This window comes from Felis catus, chromosome A1 (genome assembly GCF_018350175.1).
Source record: "Felis catus isolate Fca126 chromosome A1, F.catus_Fca126_mat1.0, whole genome shotgun sequence".
NCBI classification, from domain to species: Eukaryota; Metazoa; Chordata; class Mammalia; order Carnivora; family Felidae; genus Felis; species Felis catus.
This window is the reverse complement of record NC_058368.1, coordinates 146,108,334-146,133,114: the sequence shown is the minus strand read 5'-3', so window position 1 is coordinate 146,133,114 and position 24,781 is coordinate 146,108,334. Positions and strand designations below refer to the sequence as shown.

The 24,781-nt window shown below is 38.5% G+C and overlaps 1 non-coding gene across 1 annotated transcript; it reads right to left on the bottom strand.

The window, feature by feature from the left end:
* Window positions 1-15,715: 15,715 nt before the first annotated feature.
* On the bottom strand, window positions 15,716-15,822 carry LOC111556739. Its single transcript, XR_002736458.1, has one exon. It is a non-coding gene; the product is annotated as a U6 spliceosomal RNA (small nuclear RNA).
* Window positions 15,823-24,781: the final 8,959 nt, after the last annotated feature.

Genomic DNA, 24,781 nt, shown 5'->3' with positions numbered 1-24,781 from the left:
TGGCAACTGATATAACATCTTTGTACCTCAGTTTCCTCATCCATAAAACGAGAATTATAATAGTACTTGCTTCTTAGAGTTGAGGTGAGGATTAAATAAAATAATACATGTAAAGCAATCAGAGCAGTCTGGCATGATGTAAGTGCTCAATACATGTTAGTATTATTACATTGGAAAGTATGATGATCCTGGGAAGAGGAAACTGATAGGATATGGCAAATGACAGGATAAAGGGAAATGAATAAGAGGGGAGACATAAGGATAACTTGAACAGCAGGGAGAAAAATGATTGTGAAATGAATGAGGGAATAATCTATATGGAGGTAAAGATTGAGGAAAGGTCATGAAAAAGAAAAAAATTCGGTGTTTTGGGTGTAAGTCTGAGGAAACTGACAAACACAAAGTGAGGTGGCAAGTAGTCAGTTGGATACATATGAGTTTGGGGCTCATATGAAAAACTATGCTGAGGATATAGATTCTGGGAATAAGTGAAATTTGGGGGCACAGGGGTAGGGAAGATTAAGGACGTCAAGGAGGAAGTAAGGCAAAGAAAGCAATTTATCTTTAAGACAATTACTTAAAATGTTCAGATAATCTCCTCTTTTCCCTCTTGTAAATTAATCCTGTTTTGTTTTTCTGATAATGCCAGTTGCACATGCTTTCTACATAAAATTCTGAGTGTTTTCCTAAAGTTTTTTTTTTTTTTAAGAAAAAAAAATTATGTGATTTTTCATTTGCAGCCTTTGCTCTGAGAAGAAAATGTTCTTGAGTCATCCCACATTGGGGCTTTGAACACAAGGCAAATGTAAAATACCTCCTGCTCTGTTCTCTTCATTGAAGACCAAACAAAAGTAATCAGCTTGAATCCACCCCTCCTTAGATGAAAGCCCAGCTGTGTTCCTGTCCAGACAGGGAGCTGGGAGCCAAACGGCAGGGGGATGCGCTGCTTACTCTGTGATGGAGGAAGAAGACTGGGGCCCTTTGTGCTGCTGACACTTTGGCAGGGCAGGCTGGTATTAGAGGAGAAAGCCTATGATTACTTCAAGCGCAGACATTTTCCCTTCAGTGGCATTACTGTACCGCCTGGGAATGAAACTGCAACATGACCGCCATGGCACCGTCAGGGCCCTACCTTCACCCACCTGACCTCAATGCAGGTGGCATCCTGTGGTGAGGGAGAGGGTGCTCCATGCTCTCCTCACCGCTCAGGAGCACTAAGGCCTTGACAGGTGGCCACTTGGGAGGAAAGATGATTCTGAAAGGTGTTCCATAGTGGTCCAGTGTAAGCTCTGTCCCTGTGCCCTGGCCCCTCGCCTGTCTTCTCAATACCCAGTTATGATCTGGAAAGAGTTCAGTGGTGGGTAAATGAATAGGCATACTCAGTATGGGCACAAGACACCAGCCAAGCTGAGCCACCAAATGCAACCAATAGAAGAAGCCAAGCTCCAGTGAACTCATCCAGAATTCTGCAACCAAAATACCTAGAAAGAAGCTGTTTTAATTCTAGCATGCCAGAGGCACCTGGGTGGCTCAGTCGGTTAAGCGTCCGACTTTGGATCAGGTCATGATCTCGCAGTTTGTGGGTTCATGCCCCGTGTCAGGCTTTGCGCTGACAGCTCAGAGCCTGGAGCCTGCTTCGAATTCTGTGTCTCCCTCTTTCTCTGCCCCTCTCCCACTCATGATCTGTCTCTCAAAAATAAGTAAAGTTAAAATTTTTTAAAAAAATTAATTCTAGCATTCCTGCAAGTTGTGTTTCACTCTTTAGGTATTATTCTGAATTACCAATGGGCAGGACCTCCTAATATTTTAAATACTAAGAGCCTCTAAAGGTATTAATCTGACCTTGAGAGAATCATCAGTTTCTATACTATGGAGTAGTATGTGCTGAGCTGGGAATATTATTCCTCACTTATTCTAAAGACTATGGCCATTGCTTTTGCATGTGGGGAGAAGAAGACCCAATGTTCTCTTTCCAGACCCTTAGTCAGTTGTTTTTACACATCTGGTTGACGTCCTCAGATGAGACAGGAATAGAGATAAATGACCTGTTTCTTTTGACATGTTATTCCCCGCTGCCTGCCATATACCCAGCTTTAGGTTTAGCCCCTTATCATCAGTGACTTGTTTCTCTGCTACTCTGCTCTAGCATTGCTCATAGATCTAACATTTCTTGGACTTTTATGCTGATTTCTCTTTAGTACTATATGAAGTTATCTTGTATTCTTATGAGTGTGTTTTGTCCAATTGTTGTTAAACACTGCAGAGGGTTACTGTTGATCCTAAATCGAACCAGGCAAGGTCAGCACATTGTGAGCTCTCTTCTTGAACTCCCAGAAAACTGCTTGAATATGTAAAGTTAAAACACCCAAACAAAAACATGGCCAGTTTGAAAATGACTACAAAACCCTGGAAGATTCTAGCTCTTGGCCAGAGTTTAGTGTATGGAAAACCTCAAATTTCCCCACCAACTGTTTTTCCTTGCCTTTCCTGGGGTTTCACATTGCAGGACCATTATAATGTCACCACACATTGCTTACAGCAGGTTAGTTAGAAGAAGCTACTTAAATCCTAAGAATTTCACCGTCCATTTACCATCCTCAGTCTTAGATCCATGCCTTCTCTTCCCACACTTCCCTTCTTATTTTTCTTCACCTCCATCCCCAACATTTTCCCCTTAGGGATACCAAGAGGAAAAAGAATCCCAAACACTGACCTCTATGAGAGAAGGTTGTGAGATTTCTGACTTGTTGACATTGAAGGAAAAAAGAAATCAACAGGATGTCTTCTCTACCCTTGTTAAATCCTACACTACTACTGGGATTCAACTGATTTCCAACTCTGAAAAGGCTTCAGAGAATACTCAGAAACTCAGTGAACATGAGTAGGAGAATTCTGATAGATTAAGAACAAATGTTAACAGTCAAGCCATTCCAACAATGCTCTGCTTTCTTTCTCCAGGAGTTATTTTAAGTTGAGCTGCCTTTAAAAGACACAATTGGATATGTAACATTTCTGACCCCTGGCCTCTGGGATATGGGGTATTTTGGTGGGGAGTACTAAGGCTTTTACAGTCACTTTCCAGAATGAGCCTCTTTAACCATAAAGGAGTACTTCTCTCACAGCTGACATAGGAAAACTAATCTTTGGAAAGCAAACACCTTGAGAAGAAAAACTTTAGTGTCTATAATGAATTCATGTTGTTTATTGTAATCTAAGTGGGAGACGACTGAATATTATCTGTGTTTGTGTGTGTGTGTGTGTGTGTGTGTGTGTGTGTGTAAGAGAACCTACCCTACTTTAAAAAAAAAAATTTTTTTTAACGTTTACTTATTTTTGAGACAGAGAGAGACAGACCATGAACGGGGGAGGGTCAGAGAGAGAGGGAGAACAGAATCGGAAACAGGCTCCAGGCTCTCAGTGGTCAGCACAGAGCCCGACGCAGGGCTCGAACTCATGGACCGCGAGATCATGACTTGAGCCGAAGTCGGACACTTAACCGACTGAGCCACCCAGGCGCCCCCTCCTCCTTTTTAAAAGAAGAGTTAACATGAATTATAGGAAAATTTGTTTCACTCCCAGAAAAAATTTGTGAAATATTCTTTTGACACATTGCTCATAAAGTAATTCATTTTTTCTGTTTCATTTAAGTAAAAACGTGTAGCTTTACTTAACCTTCCTTCAATTAACTGTCTCAAAGGAAAATAACCTTCAGCCCCCAACAAATCACACATTTTATTCTCTATTAACAAAGAAAAGAGAAGTAATGGTTGCCCTTCACATCAGGGACCCCCATATTATTGCAGCTCCAAAGTCAGATGCCCTGTGTTCACCAACCTCTTGTTTCCTGCTTTTATTGACAGGGGTTTTGACTTTGAAATTCTGCCTTCTGCATTTCACCAATGCACACAGCCATACAGTTCAATTAACATTATGCTGTTAGAAATGTTTGCATAGGAATATTTTTCATTCAACAAATATGTTTTGATCTCCTCTGTGTTAGGCTCTGAGGACACAAAAGTGAGCAAAATAAACAAGGCAACTTCCTTCATGGGGTTTATAATCTGGTGTGGGAGAGAGAAATTAACTAAATAATTAAAATAATTACAAATAATGAAGAAGCATTACAAAGAAAAATGCTGAGTGCTATCACAGTGTTCCATTAAGGGATTTATTTATTTATTCATTTACTTAATTAATTAATTACTTATAGGGCAAGGAGGTACTGGGGGGAGTTTGTCAAATTAGAAAAGTCCTTTCTGAAGAAATTTCGGAACTAAGATCTGGAAGATAATTGGTATGTTCATACAATAGGAATTAATATAGCAATTATAAGTGAATGAGCATGGATGCCTGAGTGGCTCAGTCAGTTAAGCATCCAATTCTTGATTTTGGCTCATGTCCTGATATCATGGTTCATGGGATCAAGCCCCACATCTAGCTCTGTACTGATTTTCTAAATAAACAAACAAATAAATAAACAAACCTTGAAAAAAAGTGAATGAGTCCCAAAGCAATCTACATATTCAACGCAATCCCTATCAAAGTAACACAAGCATTCTTCACAGAGCTAGAACAAATAATCCTAAAATTTGTATGGAATCAGAAAAGACCCTGAATAGCCAAAGCAATCTTGAAAAAGAAAACCAAAACAGGAGGCATCACAATCCCAGACTTCATGCTGTATTACAAAGTTGTAATCATCAAGACAGTATGGTACTGGCACAAAAACAGACACTCAGATCAATGGAACAGAAGAGAGAATCCAGAAATGGACCCACAAACATATGGCCAACTAATCTTTGACAAAGCAGGAAAGAATATCCAATGGAATAAAGATAGTCTCTTATGCAAGTGGTGCTGGGAAAACTGGACAGTGACATGTAGAAGAATGAACCTGGACCACTTTCTTACACCGTACACAAAAATAAACTCAAAATGGATGAAAGATCTCAATGTATGACAGGAAGCCATCAAAATCCTCAAGGACAAAGCAGGCAAAAACCTCTTTGATCTTGCCTGCAGCAACTTCTTACTCAACACGTCTCCGGAGGCAAGGGAAACAGAAGCAAAAATGAACTACTGGGACCTCATCAAAAGAAAAAGCTTCTGCACAGTGAAGGAAACAATCAGCAAAACTAAAAGGCAACCGACAGAATGGGAGAAGATATTTGCAAATGACATGTCAGATAAAGGGTTAGTATCCAAAATCTACAAAGAACTTATCAAACTCCACACCCAAAAAACAAATAATCCAGCGAAGAAATGAGCAAAAGTCATGAATAGAGACACTTCTCCAAAGAAGACAGCCAGATGATCAACCGACACATGAAAAAATGCTCAACATCACTCATCATCAGGGAAATACAAATCAAAACCACAATGAGATACCACCTTACACCTGTCAGAATGGGTAACATTAATAACTCAGGCAACAACAGATGTTGGCGAGGATGCAGAGAAAGAGGATCTCTTTTGTATTGTTGGTGGCAATGCAAGCTGGTGCAGCCACTCTGGAAAACAGTATGGAGGTTCCTCAAAAAACTAAAAAGAGAACTACCCTATGACCCAGCAATTGCACTACTAGGCATTTATCCAAGGGATACAGGTGTGCTGTTTCGAAGGGACACATGCACCCCCATGTTTATAGCAGCACTATCAACAATAGCCAAACTATGGAAAGAACCCAAAAGTCCATCAGCAGATGAATGGATAAGGAAGATGTGGCATATATATACAATGGAGTATTACTTGGCAATCAAAAAGAATGAAATCTTGTCATTTGCAACTACGTGGATGGAACTGGAGGGTATTATGCTAAGTGAAATTAGTCAGTCAGAGAAAGACAAAAATCATATGACTTCACTCATATGAGGACTTTAAGAGACAAAACAGATGAACAGAAGGGAAGGGGAAAATAATATAAAAACAGAGAGGGGGACAAAATAGAAGAGACTCATAAATATGGAAAACAAACAGAGGGTTACTGGAGGGGTTGTGGGAGGAGGGATGGGCTAAATGGGTAAGGGGCACTAAGGAATCTACTCCTGAAATCATTGCTTCACTATCTGCTAACTAATTTGGATGTAAATTTTAAAATACAGAAAATAAAGTTAAAAAAAGTTTCTTTTCAAAATATAAAAAATGTGAATAAGAACAACATATATCAGAATGGATGGACTTCTAAATCCTATTGTTTAGGCAAAAATCTCCTTTCCCTCAATGTGGGTAGGTCTGATGTAATCAAATAAATACTATTAATATGGGTTCTAGAAGACACAAAAGTCAGAGTTTCTTCTGGGGGCCTTGAAAACACAAACTGCTATTGTGGAGAGGGCATGCATCAGGCATGTGCAGGTGACTTTTAAAAGTTGAGAGTGATCTCCTTCCAAAACCCAGCAAGAAAACAGGGACCTTAGGCTACAGCCACAAAGAACTGAATTCTACCAACAGCTGCTAAGCTTGGAAGAGGACCCTGAGCCTCAGATAAGCTCATAGTCCCAAGTATTAAAGAATTCAGACACATTTTGCCCTAATACTTGACCCACAAGAATTTTGTATTGAGATCATAACATTGTGTTGCATTAAGACTCTGAATTTGTGATAATTTGTTATGCAGCAGAAAAAAACTAATACAACTACCAAAGTATATGTTAGGCAAATGCACACTCTCACAAAATGAGGGGCAGGAAGAGCACAGAGGTCATCTTGGCCAACTCCCTCACATTGTAGAAGATGGCAAGCTCTATGGGGCTGATATGAATTGCCCAGGGATGGAAATTCTACTTAGAGTCACAAAGTCACTAGAGTCCAGGAAGAAGACTGAGGGGCAGAATAACATAAAAAGATAATGTCAGAAGGAGGAAAAGAAGAATAAGGTAGTGATTCTGGATTATTATATATTTGTGTCTAAGTTATATTTGTGTTTGTCTAAAATACAAAGAGATAAGTGAAGTAATAAAGCAGATCTGTTTTCCAGCACTGTGCTGCTACTTAGTCATTGTATGGGCTTGGACAATTTGTTTAACCTTTAAAAGTTTCAGTTTCTGTATCTCTAAAATAAAGCGAATTAGTATACATATTCCATAGTTATTGTAAGGCTTAAATGAGGTAATGTACATGAAGTGCATAACACAGAGCACTACACAAAGGTATTGTCATTAGCTTTTAAAATCACTATTGATACTAATGTCACCATCATTATCATTGTTCCTATTACTGTTATTTATTTTTATCGTCTGAAGTATAACCTTATGAATACAGCTTAACCTTAAGTATATCCTTAGGGAACTGAGATACTATGCATAGGTATACACTTCCCATGCTTTATTACACCCTTGGATGGGTGAAGCACTTAAAAAAAATGATCAATGATGTTTTCAATGTATCAGAAATTACATATATTAGTTACATATATATTGGATAAGGCCCACCTACGTTATGGAGAGCAATCTGCTTTACTCAAAGTGTACTGATCTAAATGCTATCTCATAACACCCTCACTGAAACAACCAGAATAATGTCTGACCAAATATCTGGGCACCATGAGCCAGTCAAATTGCACATAAAATTAACCATCACACCTACTCTGTGTGCCTATTCCTACTATGTTTTGACCTTGTTGGAATATCCAATCCATTGATCTTACTGCTTTCAAAATCTTAACATATCCCTTTGGTTCACTCTTCTCTCCTAGTGCAAAAGTTTTATTTATTTATTTATATTTTGAGAGAGAGATAGCATGAGTGGGGAAGGGACAAAGAGAGAGGGAGACAGAATTCCAAGTAGGCACCACACTGACTGTGCAGAGCCCAATGCAGGACTTGTACCCATGAACTGAACTATGAGTTCATGATCTGAGTTGAAATCAAAAGTCAGACACTCAACCAACTGAGCCACCCGGGGAACTCCTCTCCTCATTCAGATTAATCACTCACCACAAACACCCTGAACTCCCTTACCACTTTCACTCTTTAAAATCAAGAATCTCGGGCACCTGGGTGGCTCAGTAGGTTGAGCGTCTGACTTTGGCTCAGGTCATGATCTCACAGTTTGTGAATTTGAGCCCCATGTCAGGCTCTGTGGTGATAGCTTGGAGCCTGGAACCTGCTTCGGGTATTATGTCTCCCTCTCTCTCTCTCTGCCCCTCCCCTGCTTGCAATCTGTCTCTCTCTCTCTCTCCCTCTCTCTCAAAAATAAACATTCAGAAAAACAAATAAATACACTTAATCTACCTACTTTGTCCTACATTAATATATTCTATTGACTTTCCATCAGTAACTATGAATGCAAAAAAAAAATAGTGAAACAACTTTTCAAAATTTCTGTAGGAAAATAATTTTGAAACAAACATGCAAACTAATACTAAGACCTGTAAAGTTTCATGAAGTTTACCACCCACAGAATTTCTCAGAAAGACTTACTAGTGTATAAGTTCCAGCAAAATAAAAAAAAAATGAGTATAAGAAAGAGCTGTGAATTTAAAAAATAATAATTGAGCAAGGAAAACTATAAAACTTATAGTTAAGTCTAAACAGAGTTTAATGACTTAAAAAGTAACTGGCAATTAAAAAGTCTAGATAGTCCTGCACTCACACCACAGAGCCTGCTTGGGGGACTCTCTCTCTCTCTCTCTCTCTCTCTCCCCCTCTCCCTCTCCCTCTCCCTCTCCCTCTCCCTCTCCCTCCCTCTCCCTCTCTGTCTGCCCCGCCCTCAGCTTGTGCTCACTCTCTCTCAAAAATAAATAAATAAACTTAAAAAAAAGTCTAGATATTCCCAAGAAAGGAACGAAGTGTAGTGGATTTTTGTATGTTTAGTATAGACTATAGTTATAATTCACTCTAGCTGTTGTTCAACAAATATGCTTCTGGATAGTATCCTTTTATCTCTTATTCTAAAAACCCCATGGAAACAGAGTAAGTAAAGTGATGAATTTATAGCAACTATATTTAGGACACAAACCAAAGCAAAACCCAAAACCTTTACATACATTTTCTGGATACCTCAAATCCAAGGGTATTTTTGGATTTCTCTTTATTTTAATTACCCCCATAGAATTTCCTCAGTTTCCTGTATCAGTCAGCAAAGACAAAGACTTTATTTTAAGCCTATTTATAATAAGATGCTATAGCTCTGGTTCAAATTTAACTTTACCCTGGCCTGCATTGCTTTGCATTTCAATCTTTACCAACCAACCAGTTTAATTTCAAATTATTTTAAATTGAGACTAAACACTATACAAATTTTGGATGTTGTGAATATAATTTATGGGGACCAGATGGAAGGCCAAAACTTTGATCAGATTATAAATGTTAATGGGAATACTTAGAAGATATAAATGATTGATAGCATAATTTGACTCCTTTCACTGATTTTCACAGAATTACCTCTACTTCTTGAAGTTCTGATACTGTCATCCATCATTTTCAGAAAAGAAGAAAAATGTGTTAAATAGAATTTACTTTCATTGAATGGGGTGTTTTCTGTGATTTCTATTATTAATTATAAAAACGGAATTTCTGATCTCCCTGTTATGTTATCAGTTTCACCAACTAATTGTTGATATATTTTAAAAATAATATCTGAAAACAAGAGTTAAAGTTGTGTTTAACTGTGTCAGTTTTGAACTGAAGTTTAGACTAGAACTGGCTATCTATTCTGATCTCAGATATATTTAACTTTTCTCCTGGATTTGACAGGAATAGCACTCATTCAAGATAAAGCTACCTCTCCAGGCAGAGAATAGAGTTCTATATTTTAGGTAATAGTTCCAGACGTCTCGAAACACCTTTTTCTAGTAATTTCTGTCATGTCTCTTCCTTTTCCATGCTAGAAGACACAAAAAGGAATAACTCCTCTGAGAACTTTCTCTTGGTAAAGTCACTGAGCAGCTAGAGACTATAATGAAGTTGTCAGAAATGCATTAAGAATTCAAGCAATTTGTTTTCAAAAATGCAAAAAATATCACAAAAGAAATAGAATGCCATTTTTTACACTGGATACTTCTCTCACATAGAGTGAAAGATCATTTGTTACCATAAAATCAGAAGTTGTGAGGAAAGACAGGGATGCGTATACATGCTTTGGGAGTAGAAACAAGTGATTCTCTCTGATTTGACTGTTTTCTAATCTCCTTTAGCAAGTAATGGCCATATTGACTCTAGTAATAATTAGTTTTTAATTCTGGAGACATCAACTTATTAAAGTACATAAAGTCAATAAATCACAATAGGTGTTTTTTGTTGTTGTTGTTGTTGTTGTTGTTGTTTGTTTTGTTTTGTTTTGTTTTGTTTTTTTTGGAGAGAGAGAGAGACCGAGAGCATGAGCAAGTGGGGGAGCGGTGCAGAGAGAGAGGGAGAGAGAGAATCTTTTTTTTAATATGAAATTTATTGTCAAATTGATTTCCATACAACACCCAGTGCTCATCACAACAGGTGTCTTCCTCAATGCCCATCACCCACTTTCCCCTCCCTCCCACCCCCATCAACCCTCAGTTCTCAGTTTTTAAGAGTCTCTTATGGTTTGGCTCCCTCCCCCTCTCTTTTTTTTCCCTTTCCCTCCCCCATGGTCTTCTGTTAAGTTTCTCAGGATACACATAAGAGTGAAAACATATGGTATCTGTCTTTCTCTGTATCACTTATTTCACTTAGAATAACACTCTCCAGTTCCATCCACGTTGCTACAAAAGGCCATATTTCATTCTTTCCCATTGCCACGTAGTATTCCATTGTATATAGAAACCACAATTTCTTTATCCATTAGTCAGTTGATGGACATTTAGGCTCTTTCCATAATTTGGCTATTGTTGAGAGTGCTGCTATAAACATTGGGGTACAGGTGCCCCTATGCATCAGCGCTCCTGTATCCCTTGGGTAAATTCCTAGCAGTGCTATTGCTGGGTCACAGGGTAGATCTATTTTTAATTTTTTGAGGAACCTCCACACTATTTTTCAGAGCGGCTGCACCGGTTTGCATTCCCACCAACAGTGCAAGAGGGTTCCTGTTTCTCCACATCCTCGCCAGCATCAATAGTCTCCTGATTTGTTCATTTTGGCCACTCTGACTGGCATGAGGTGATATCTCGGCGTGGTTTTGATTTGTATTTCACTGATGAGGAGCAACATTGAGCATCTTTTCATGTGCCTGTTGGCCATCTGGATGTCTTCTTTAGAGAAGTGTTATTCATGTGTTCTGCCCATTTCTTCACTGGATTATTTGTTTTTCAGGTGTGGAGTTTGGTGAGTTCTGTATAGATTTTGGATACTAGCCCTTTGTCTGATATGTCATTTGCAAATATCTTTTCCTATTCTGTCGGTTGCCTTTTAGTTTTTTGATTGTTTCCTTTGCAGTGCAGAAGCTTTTTATCTTCATGAGGTCCTAATAGTTCACTTTTGCTTTTAATTTCCTTGCCTTTGGAAATGTGTCAAGTAAGAAATTGCTATGGCTGAGGTCAGAGAGGTTTTTTCCTGCTTTCTCCTCTAGGGTTTTGATGGTTTCCTGTCTCACATTCAGGTCCTTCATCCATTTTGAGTTTATTTTTGTGAATGGTGTAAGAAAGTGGTCTAGTTTCATTCTTCTGCATGTTGCTGTCCAGTTCTCCCAGCACCATTTGTTAAACAGACTTTTTTCCACTGGATATTCTTTTCTGCTTTGTCAAAGACTAGTTGGCCATACTTTTGTGGGTCCAATTCTGGACTCTCTATTCCATTGGCCCATGTGTCTGTTTTTGTGCCAATACCATGCTGTCTTGATGATTACAGTTTTGTAGTAGAGGCTAAAGTCTGGGATTGTGATGCCTCCCGCTTTGGTTTTCTCCTTCAATATTACTTTGGCTATTCGGGGTCTTTTGTGGTTCCACACAAATTTTAGGATTGCTTGTTCTAGCTTCAAGAATAATGCTGGTGCAATTTTGATTGGGATTGCATTGAATGTGTAGATTGCTTTGGGTAGTATTGACATTTTAACAATATTTATTCTTCCAATCCATGAGCACGGAATGTCTTTCCATTTCTTTGTATCTTCTTCAATTTCCTTCTTAAGCTTTTATAGTTTTCAGCATACAGATCTTTTACATCTTTGGGTAGGTTTATTCCTAGGTATTTTATGATTCTTGGTGCAATTGTGAATGGGATCAGTTTATTTGTCTTTCTGTTGCTTCATTATGAGTGTATAAGAATGCAACTGATTTCTGTACATTGATTTTGTATCCTGCAACTTTGCTGAATTCATGTATCAGTTCTAGCAGACTTTTGGTGGAGTCTGTCGGGTTTCCCATGTATAGTATCATACCATAATTTTATGATTATTAATTCTAATTAATATTAATTCTAATTAATAATTATTAATTCTATAATTTTTTCTTCTAATTCATCTATTCTCTACTCTGCCTCTTCAATCTGTGCTATGGCTGCCTCCATTTTATTTTGCACCTCATTTGTAGCAGTTTTTAGCTCCTCATGACGATTTCTTAGCCCCTTGATCTCTGTAGCAATAGATTCTCTGCTCTCCTCTCTGCTTTTTCAATCCCAGCAATTAATTTTATGACTATTATTCTAAATTCTTGTTCCATTATATTGCTTAAATCGTTTTTGATCAATTCATTAGCTGTCGCTACTTCCTGGAGTTTCTTTTGAGAATTATTCCGTTTTGTCATTTTGGTTAGTCCCTGTGGTGGCTCCAAACTGCAGGGCACTTCCCCTGTGCTGTCTGGAGTAACTTGTGTTGGTGGGCAGGGCCACAGTCAGACCTGATGTCTGCCCCCAGCCCACTGCTGGGGCCACACTCAGACTGGTGTGTACCTTCCCTTCCCCTCCCCCAGAGGCAGGACTCACTGTGGAGTGGTGTGGCCCCTGTCTGTGCTACTTGCACACTGCCAGGCTTGTGGTGCTGCTTTGATGGGATCTGGCCAAGAGCATATTAGCCGGGGCAGATCCACAAGGTGCACAGGGGCGGGAGGGTCAGGCTTAGCTACATTGCTGTCAGTGGTCCCCTGTGGGAGGGGGCCTGCAGCACTGGGAGGGAGGCAGGCCCGTCGGAGGGATGGATACACAGAAGCACAGTGCTGGCATTTGCGGGGTGCAGGCAAGTTTGGTGACGGGAACTGGTTCCCTTTGGAATTTTGGCTGGGGGATGGGTGAGGGAAATGGCACTTGACAGTGCCTTTGTTCCCCCACCGAGCTGAGCTCTGTCTTCCCGGGCTCAACAACTGGGAAAGAGACAATCTTAAGCAGGCTCTATGCCCAGCAAGGAGTCCAACTTGGGGATTGATCTCGAAATCAAAAGTCAGATCCTTAACCAACTGAGCTACCCAGGTTCCCCTCATTTTTAAATTATGTTTGTGTTGTTCAAATGTTATTTTGCTTTATGCCTGGTATTTTATGTTTCCTTTGCAATAGACTACTATTCTGTAAATATGCCTTTGTCTGTACTATACCATGGTGACAATTTGGGAAATTACACTGGAATTAGGAAGTTCAAAGTATTTTTTAGAAATCTGTCCCATGGGGTGCCTGGGTGGCTCAATTGGTTAAGTGATCCACTTCAGCTCAGGTCATGATCTCACATGGGTTCAAGTCCTGCATTGGGCTCTGTGCTGACAGCTCAGAGCCTGGAGCCTGCTTCTGATTCTGTGTCCCCTCTCTCTCTGCCCCTCCCCCACTGTCCTCTGTCTGTCTCTCAAAGGTGAATAAATGTTAAAAAAAAATTAAAAAAAAAAAGAAATCTGTCCTATGCAACCAAATAGTTTGATGTTACTACTTTCTAATATGCTACTATTATATTAAAATTTAATTGAATAAAAAAATTGAAAAAAATAATAAATTGTGTCAGGTTTTGTCATGAGATTTTTCATTTGACTGTTAGGAAATGACTTCAGAAAGTGATTGATCCACTTACCCTCTCTCTTTTTAAAATTATTTTTTATTTTTAAATTATTTTTATTGTTTTTAATTTTTATTTGAGAGAGAGAGAGCAAGTGGGGGGGGGAGAGAAAAGGGAGGGGAGGAGAAAGAAAGAGAATCTTAAGCAGGCTACACACTCAGTGTGGAGCTTGATACCATGATCCTGGGATCATGACCTGAGTCGAAATCCAAAGCTGTATGTTCAACCGATTCAGCCACCAGGCATATCACCCTCTCTCTTCACATAGAACAGCTTCTCAACATTGTGGTTTAACCCAGGAATCAAGGATTGCAATTGTTCTGGATTTCAGATATGAGGGGCACTAAAACGAAGAGCAGTACTTCTCCGAATATCCAGCCATTCTGCAAGTGCTCTCTCTGCCTTCAAAACTGATTCAGGAGTGAGAGTCATGGGTACATTTTGGTTGGGGGCAGGACAGGAGACAGGAGAGAAACAATACTTCTTATTCCTTCCATCTCTGTCTCATCCCTGTGTCCACATACTTGCTTCTGCTGAGAACTTGCAGCTTGTGACAGTTGCTCACACTTGGACCTTGAAGACTAAGGCTAAAGGATTCTGTTGGGCATTCCAGATTAGATCCTATTAGCCTTTATGTCCTATAAGAAATTCCCTTTCAGCAAAAATATCTCCTGCTGAAGACCAAGATATCGTATTATACTGGGAAAAGCATTGGATTAGGAGTCAAAATCTAGGTATTAGTCTCAAACCTTTTAATGCTAATCTAATGCTTGAGATACTTTTTAAGCTTACACTAGCAACAGGCATTTTGAATGCTGTGAGTGTCATTTATGGGTACGAGAAGGAGACAGCCAAAAATCTCCCATCTTCTAGTTTTTAAAATATTAATGAAAAAGGCTAGAATTAAATTATTTATTTGATACGAATTGGTCTGCTCACATAGATCTAATTACCTCATCAATTCCTCTCCTCAGCTTGGTTTGCCATGGCGCTTTTAGTCATCTATGACAAGGCAGCCTGGTCCTACTCCTGGGTCCAGAAAACTGAACCACAGGGCCAGGCAGAACCACCTGTTTTCATTCGTGTCTTGTATTACAATTTAAAGTATTATAAAATGAAGAAAGCTAAACTCATATTCTATTGTAATTAAGAGAAAAAAATCTAATGGAAATATTTTGATGATTAGTGTCTGATGTTACTGTATTAATATTATATGTCTTTAATCTTGGCCGGTAGTACCCAAGAAAAAATTAGGAAATAGTTGCTGTTATTTACTAGGTAAAGAACTCAACTTGAGATCACAAACATGATGCCATGTCAGATCATTGTATTTTGACTCATATATCTCGCCATTAAGCCCTCAGATGGCAGTCCCATCCCAGCATATAGCAACCACAGTTTGAGGACTGATGATAATGAACCATCATAGAAGATTTCAAAAACACCAGAAAATATTCTTCTGTGATAGAAAAGGGCAAGAAATAAAAAACTGTTTTTCTAAAATAAAAATCAATAAACACAAGTGGCAGGTAGAAATGAAGACTACATTTTTTCTAAGTTTGGGTGATATGAATGTAACAATCAGTGAGAGTTCTATTTCTTCCTCTTTTAAAAAAATACAGAGGGGTGCCTGGGTGGCTCAGTTGGTTGAGCGTCCGACTTCGGCTCAGGTCATGATCTCGCACTCTATGAGTTCAAGCCCGCATCGGGCTCTGTGCTGACAGCTCAGAGCCTGGAGCCTACTTCAGATTCTGTGTCCCTCTCTCGCTCTGCGCTCACCTGCTCCTGCTCTGTCTCTCTCTCTCTTAAGAATAAGTAAGACATTAAAAAAATTAAGTTAAAAAATACAGAATACTTTACGAATTTACATTTCATCCTTGCACAGGAGTCATGCTAATCTTCTTTGTATTGTTCTAATTTTAGTATATGTGTTGCCAAAGCAGACACAGTAGGACCATTATTTAAACTCAGTGCCTGGCATAGAATGAGCCATCAGTGGGGGTGCCTGGGTGGCTCAGTCGGTTGAGCATCCAACTTCGGCTCAGGTCATGATCTTGCTGTCCATGAGTTCAAGCCCTGCGTCAGGCTCTGCACTGACAGCTTAGAGACTGGAGCCTGTTTCAGAGTCTGTGTCTCCTTCTCTCTCTGCCCCTCCCCTACTCATGCTCTCTCTCTCTCTCTCTCTCTCTCTCTCTCTCTCTGCAAAAATAAATTAACTTCAAAAAATTTTGAAGAATGAGCCATCAGTAAATGCATTTTTAATGAATAAAAATGGTTGATATATTTACTTTTCTTAAGCATATTCTCATCAACCTTATAATATGTGAATTAGCAAATTTTCCTTCTCTTGATTTTATTTTTAATTTTGGTTACAAGATGTTATAGGTAAGCTGATCCTTAAAAAAAATAATCTGTCACAAGAAAAATAATGGAAAGAGAAGATTGAAGTCCATTTCCAAGCCCCGAGTGAAGGAACTATTAGGTTATAGGAGGATGATGGGTTCAAAGACAGACATCCTCCTTATTTTTCCCTTTCTTTCTTCTCTCCTGTGTGACTAGCCCCCAAATTGAGGAAATTTCTATGTGTAAAAGGAAGTTAATCATTTATGGATTAACATATCTGTAAAACTGCGGGTTTAGCAGATCTAAGTTTTGCTAAATCAGGCCACATGTAAGCCATTAAATGTTGGCCACAAACTTACAGCCAAGTGAGAAATGGAGGCTAGTAGAAACAATTTAAGTGAAGGTAAGTGAAGGGCTTTTGCCCTAGTAGACAGACAGAGTGGGGGGTGGTGGTGAACAGATTTGAAGCAACCTTTGTCTGGGATTGTGGAAATGGGGAAGATATTCATGCTTAGGGGGAATTTCACTTGGCATCTGGCCATTGTTATTTTGGGCCCAATCGTGCTAGACTTTTCAATCAGAGCGAGTAACTTCCCTGTAGAATTGAATACCTGTAAAACAATCACAACTACTTGTCTGCTGGATATACACTAGAGGAAGACAGGCCAATCTACTTTAAGAATCTAACAAAGACTTCTGTCACCTTTCTTCCTTCACAGTTTGAGTTTGCAGGTTTCTACCTGTCTACATGTATAATAAGGCAGAGGAAAATAGCTCAAGTTCTTAAAAAGTGAGCGAGATAGCTTGAATGCAATGCTAACTTTATTTGAATATTTATTCTCAACTAAATAGCTCCCTTTGGTGATCTTTCTTCCAAGTAAAATACTTGACAGCAAAGAAAGTCTTCCAGTTCCAACATGTTTACCTGTTCACTTTTGTGTTAGAGCCTGTGGTTTGCCCTGACGCAATGAACAAACAAAGGGGTTCAGAGAATAAGAGATATTCTTGGGAAAAGACAAGTATGAAAAGCGCTATTTATTTTAAAAGGGCAGGTGGAGGTTATGTATCTTGTGTATTTGAGAGAGGCCCATCAATTCAATATGCAGAAGAAACATTATTCTTTAGGATTACTATTCACAAAGCAAATGAAAATATCATCATTTCAAAGTTTAGCATTTTGGTAATTAAAACTTCTTTAAGTAAATGAGTTTTTCTTAAGAAAGAGAGAAAGAAAAAAAGAAAGAGAGACGAAGGAAGGAAGGAAGGAAGGAAGGAAGGAAGGAAGGAAGGAAGGAAGGAAAGAAGAGAGAAATAAAGAAATCTAATAATGACATCCATATCTCTTTGGTTCATTTACATGTATAATGTGAATCACCATCTATTTAACTCTAGTGGGACCCAGGTACATTAGAGACCTTTACATGCTGATTTTCTCTGATCTATTTCCTCCTAAAGTATTTATCAAGATACACTGGCTTGTTAGTTAATCTCCCTCTTTTTCCTCTATGCCTCAGAGTGGGATTCTCAAATGCACGTACTAACTGCATTGGAATAACCTGTACAATTTAATTTCAAAGCAGATTCCTGGGCCTTGGTCCAGATGTCCTGAATCAGACTTTCTGGGTTCAAGGCCCAGCATTTTGTATTTTTAATAAATTCACCAGGTGATGCACACTAGAATTTCCGAACTCTGTTATAGCGGGGAAAACTTACCTTCCAGGGAGTGGCAGCTTTAACTTGAAAGTGGGACATGGAAAACAACTCAGAGATTTCTAGCCAAATGAATACAATCATGCTTCAGGTAAAAGTTTTGCAAACTTACATACTAAAAATACATGTTTCCAATCATATTTCAAGGGAAATTATCATACTAGGAATTATCAACAGGATAATTTGAACTGGGATACATATATATTCAGGTATGTGCTTAACATAGGAATGCATCATTTTCCTTATGGGAAGTTTAAGAGTGACATAATATTACATCATTGCGTGAGTGGCCACAAAGACCTGTATTCCTGTAAATGGGCATCACAGGAGACTTTTCTGTGCCACTGTACCATGGAAACACAGGACTCAGCAATGCCCTGATCCTATGACCATTAAAAACAGTCACTCATATTTGACAACTAACAGAACTTGATAATAACACTTCAGTAGCTTGATATGGCACTCTCCAAACTTTGGTTAATGACTTAATATGTAATCAAGTGTCTTTCAAAAATGTCTACCAAGGCAGGAAAGGTAAAACAGGTCATACAAAGAGACAAATACCAGCACTGAGAGAGATTACAACCTGCTCCTCTGTGCTCACAGCAAAAGCTATCGTTCTCTCCCCAGTTCCATGTTATGATCATTCATAGATCTTTTTTTTTTTTTTTTTATAAATATTCACATCTATAACTAAGCCTCACCCAGGAACTTCAGATTTAATTAAACTGTGGTGGAAGAACAGTGAGAACTGGAAAGGAAGATCTTCAGTCCTGGAAGGCTGAAGAAACTGGGAAGGGAGCCGTCATCAGAACAGAGATTTTAACATTTTCCTGTACGAGGATGACTGGTGTTTGTTGATGTGGAATAGAGGAAGCTGAAGCCTGAAATGTGAGGGGAAAGCCTTAGAGAATGAAACCCATTGGCTGTGCACAGCACTGGAGAGGTGTGGCTCTCAGAATCACAGGGACAATGAAGAGTCAGAGTGAAACAGGGGGCATGGAATGAAGGACTAATGGAAGTACAAAATACGGACTACCTGGCCACTTCCTTCCCTCCCCCTAAACACAGCACTCCTGGCAGTCAGACATATACTCTTTGAACAAACCAACAAATGGAAAAAGGAGGAGGATCTTTTCTCATGGTATTGAATGAGCAATCTAAGAAGAACCAGGACAGCCAAGAAAGGCACTGGAGCAAATGCATCTGTTCTGTCAGGGTAGGGTCCCCTAGTGTGAGAGCTGGCTCCCTGACCACTCACCCTACAGTGCAGCTGGCTGATTGACAAGCCCTGCCTACCCTCAGAAAGCTTACAAACTGACTTCAGTGGCCTGTGCTAAAATATACATGAAAAACAAGGGACACCAAACATGAGAAAATACTGCAACAACAACACACAAATCAAAATCAAAATTAACAACAGAAAAAAAAGTGATCCTGAAGGAAAGAGAGTTAATTCAGAATGTAGAAAAAAAATCTTTCTTAATTTTTTTTATTATTTTTTTTTTATTTTAGAGAGAGAATGTAAGCAGGAGAGAGGGATGGGGGAGAGGGAGGGAGGTAGAAAGAGAGAGAGAGGGAGAGAGAGAAAAATCTCAACCAGGTTCCATGTCCAATGCAAAGCCCAACTTGGGGCTCAATCCTATAATCCTGAGATCATGACCTGAGTCAAAATCAAGAGTTAGATATTCAACCGACTGAGCCGTCCAGGCACCCCTAGAGAAAAACAAATCTTTCTAATTAATGTTAGAAAGATCAGAGAAGATCCTGCATCCATAAAACAAAGAAACAAAAAAGATGCAATGAGGAAAGAAAAGTTAGAGAACAAAAAGAGCTCTAGATGCTTACAAAAATATGTTTTTTGAAATTAAAATAAGAAAAGGAAAAAAATTGCAAGAGTTGAGACTGTTGAGTAAATCCAGAATAAAAATCAAAAAGTTAAAAAGATTTTAAAAGTGAGAGAAATGTTGTAAGACATATATTAACATATATAATAATTCAGAAGTCCAATATCCTATTCATAGGAATTTTAGAAATAGACCAGAGAAGACAGAGAGAAGGAAATGAAAAAGAAAGAGAGAGTTCATTCCTAGAATGGAAGACAAAAGTCCCCAGACTAAAAAAGACCAGTTCATGAAATATTAGAGCCCACTCTAATTGTCATATTTTCATATCATTTCAGAATACCATGGAGAAAGATTATCCTATTAGGTTCCAAGAAGAAGAACCAGGACACCAATGAATGACAAGTGTAGTTTGGCACTGCTCATCCAATCCACAGTTTTGAATGCTAGAAGGTAATGGAACAATGCCTTCAAAGCTTTGAGTAGAAATTACTGATAACTTAGAATCCTAAAATCAGTTAAACCAACTGTCCCAAGAAGGACACACTTCTAAGACCATCAAAAATGTTATTTCCCTGAAAGTTACTTTCTGCCACCGTTTCTTAGGATATTATTTGAGGATACATTATGGCACAGCAAGACAGTAAATTAAGGAGGAAAATGTGAAATTTGCAAACAAATGATTCAGTCCAAGAGAGGAGTGATTGTGCAGTGATCCATCAGTGGAGGATAATGAAAGACTTGGGAAAAGGTGTCAAAGAAAAAAGGAGATTCAATACTACTCTTGAGATATTAAAAGATTTTATAAGACAGAAAAGGCAGGCAATGTAAGAAAAAAAAGAAAAGCAATTAGAAAACAAATAAACCAGATAAAAAACTAAGTGTAATCATAATACTCATTACTTGACACTGCAATGGATACTGTTTATGTTGCCATTAGATATAAATAATGGTTAATGACTTTCAACTTTAAGAGACAACCTAAAGAGATAGTATTATCCAATATTTTAGAAAACAGAATCTAAAATTCTTACTGGCCGTATGAATCCACAAATTTACTTAATTTCTATGTTACTCAATTTCCTTTCTGTAAGATAGAAATAATAGTTGAACACCCGGGTGGCTCAGCTGATTGAGTGTCTGACTTTGGTTCGGGTCATCTCAGGGTTTGTGGGTTTGAGCCCCACATAGAGATTTGTGCTGGCAACGAGAAGTCTGGTTGGGATTCTCTGTCTCCCTCTTTTTCTGCCCCTCCCCTGCTCTTGCTCTCTCTCTCATTCTGTGTCAAAAATAAATAAATATTAAGTTAAAAAAAACAACAGTTATCTATTTTATAGTCTTATTGAGAGGCTTAAGTTACTTTACACAAAGTAACTTAGTACTTAGTGCTTTTGACACATAGTAAGTCCTCTTTAGGAGTTAGTTAAAACAACAAACAACATATAAAAAGTAGAAGTATTTACTGACAGAAAAAAAAGGAATGTTATGAAATTTGACAATATAAATGTATAAGTACAGACAGTTGAACATGAGGAAGAAGAGAGAAGTGGAATCGAGATGCTGTTTATAGTTGATAGAAACAAAAATAAATAACGAAGACAACAAAAAACAAAACTTAGCAAGATCACTGTGTAAGTGGGTTAAGTCATAATCCATCATAACGAGAAACTAATAATAGATTATGACTATAATTAATTATAAAGCTAGCATGTAAACTTATAACAGAGAGGAGGAAACAGCAGAAGAACAAAAAGAAATAAAAGTGTTTTCTTTAAGAATCATGGAAGGTAAATAGCTTTACCTTTGTCTTATAATTTTCCTTGTCAGTTTTATCTCAGTAAAACTAAAAAAAAAAAAAAATGATGGTAATGAGGGGTTCACAGTTGATGGTGGAACTGCAGATTTAAAAAAAATAAAATAAGATTAGTGCTAGGATATCCAGAATTCTTGCTAGGAATTTCAGGAAACTCCGAGAATTTAGAAAAGATGAAAATCATAGGAAAAGAATGCCAATTTCTAGACAAAGTCTGATCATTTAAAAATAATCTAGTAATTGGCCACAAGAGATAAGAATAATGTTTAATTTCATTAATAAAGTCAAACCAAAATCACAGTATATCTGAACAAGTAAGGCTTAATGTCAATCACTCATTTACTTCTCTACTCCTTGAAAGCATCAAGCATAGTTTCGGGAGCTACTGACTTCAAGCTCTTTGGGACAGTTTGCTGTCTAGTCTGTTCTTCTCCTTTCTGCTGGTCTCCTTTTTTTCCCAGGTAGTCTGCTCTTCTCCTTTCTGCTAGTCTTTTTTTTTTTTTTCCCCCAGGCTGCCCTGTGAAGATTTCTACACCATTAGATTTCCTTTCCTGTGTTCCCAAAGGATGAGCACATTTGTAGTCAGTCCTGGAAACCTGATCTTTATCCTGAATCTCTGCTCAGAAGCCCCCAGAGATGGATTATGTTGATACTTTATTTTATTAAGAGAACTGTAATAGCAATGCTTGCTTTGGTGAATTTCATCAGTGCTTCTTAACCTGAACCTTGCAGAGCATGAATTTTTTTGGCTATTTGATTTCTTTTATTCTTTGGTCAGGATCTAGGACCTTAAAATTCACCGTCTTATTCAGTTGTTTGTCTAGACTAGAGGTATCAATGATGACAACACTTCTATCTGCCAAAGCTGACCAGAGTTTCTTCTATCTGCCAAAGGTGACCAGAAGCTGACCACTTCTATCTGCCAAAATTGGAAGAAAACTCTACCCTGTCAGCCTTAGTTGGATGCCTAGGAAACTTTTCTTCACATACACACATATACACATATTTCAAGAGGTTGGTTAGGTGTTGCCTGTGAAAATCCCACTCTTCAAAATGGTACAGAAAGTTTCATATGAAATGTCTAGATTTAATGAAAGCTAAGAATATAAAATAATAGGTATTTTTATAAGTAATCTCATCAGTGGCTTATGGCTCCAACTTCATAATTTTACAGTTACATTAGCTCTCCTCCATCTTCCCTTTCCTTTCCTTCTATCACATGTGATTTAGCTGATCTTCATGCTTAGAGGATACATGTGATGTCAATAGAAGACTTTAAAGGAGTATAGTAGGAACTATTTTCTCCTGATGACTGTTCACTACCAGAATCAAGGCTGGTAGTTCTTATGCTGGGGGTTGTTATGCCCAGAATTCGTGATCCCCAAAGACCACTAGGGAGCCGAGTCCGATGCAAAAGCAAAGAGCCTTTATTCGAGCTAGCTCGAGCTCAATCCCCTACCCGCACGGACGCAGCAGTGAGATACCAGGGAAAGAGAGCGAGTTTCAAAAGCACAAAGGTTTTATAGGGGTCTAGGGGCAGCCGATTGGCTGGGGAAGTGGCGTGTTTTGATCAGGAAGCTTGAATGGGTGAGCGGGAGGTCACTCAAGGGGAGGAGGCGTGGTCTAGGTGAAGGACACAGAACAAGATGGAGTCGGCTGGCGTAGGCCCGCCCTTTCAGGGGTCAGGAGCTGAGAACTCAGGACGGAGGAAATAGTCACAGGGGCTGCCACTAGCAACTTCAGAATGAAAGAATAGCAAAGAAGACAATGTGGCTGAAGTTCAACAGGGTAGAGAGTCCCCAGAAGTGAGATCAGAGAGGTGAATGAGATGGTGAGGTAGAGGGTGGATTTTATAGGGCCGGGAAGGCTTTGAAGGGCCTTTACTTTGGAAGAAATGGAATGTTATTGGAAAGTTTAAGCAGAAGAATATCAGGTTTTTACAGTATCACTCTGGCTGCTCTTTTGAAGATAGACTATTTGGAGAAAGTGCAACGGGAAGGCCACAGGAAGGCTACTGCAACAAGCCACGCCATAGATGATGGTTGCTTGGACGAGAAAGGTGGTAATGGAAGAAGTGAGAATTGATTGGATTCTAAATATATTTTCAAGATGAAACCAATAAAATACACAGATCATTTGAATGTTAGGAAATAAGAGAAAGATAGGAGTCAGGGTGACTACAAGATCATGGCCTGAACAACTGAAAATATGGAGTTGCCATTTACTGAGATGGATATGTCTTTAGGTACACCAGATTGGTGGAGGAAGATCAAGGGTTCAGTGTAAGAAATATCAAATTTGAGAAATCTGTTACAAATACAAATGGAAAGTTGATAGGAGCGGTCAAGAAACGAACTTCTAAGTTTTAAAAATTTATGCCAATAATTGAGTTCACACAAACTAAGTATCCCAGGATAAACTGATAGCTTGATGATAATCTTGGATCCTTCATATAAAAATGCTATGGCAGATATTCTATTTTTTGGGTGTTATTTTTATTGCGTAACAATTATGAACATTCCTAAAAGATCCCCAAAAGAAAGCATAGCAGAGAAGTTTGAAGATAAAAATCTTTTACCCTTGTTCCCAAAATTGACACCACTGAGCCTCAAAAGCCCGAGGGCCCTTACTATCAGATCATCCATTGTTATAATAAAGCATGTCATGTCAAATTTAGCAGGCATTTTCACAAAGCATATTTTACACTTGACTTGCCCGTAAGCATTGAGATATTTATTTCTCCCTGAAGCCACCTGTAAAGTTAGATTAGATAATTCTTAAGAGTTTGATTTTGCTCAGGTGTGCTGACAAGCACAAACAATAAATCCTTGGGAAATATCCAGAATTTAGCTGCCCTTTGTCTGTGCAAGTTGAATGAACCAAAAAAAAAAAAAAAGTAATAATAAGTAAATAAAAGACAATTTAATTTATTCATTTATCTCTTTACTGAAATTTTTGTAGCCAGTTTATGTGATTTGGAGTTGTCCTTATTAATTATCTCTCTAATCTAAGGCAAATCCATAGTGGAGACTACATAGATAAAGTATTGCCAAATTGCCCTCTGGTGGGAAACGTTCCTCTGTCTATCAAGACAGACTCTCTATGCAGTATGCATTAAAAGATGGATGTTGGAAAAAGGAAAACAAGAACAGTGTGCAGAGATAAGTGGTTTGTTCAATTTTTAGTAGTGCATTTT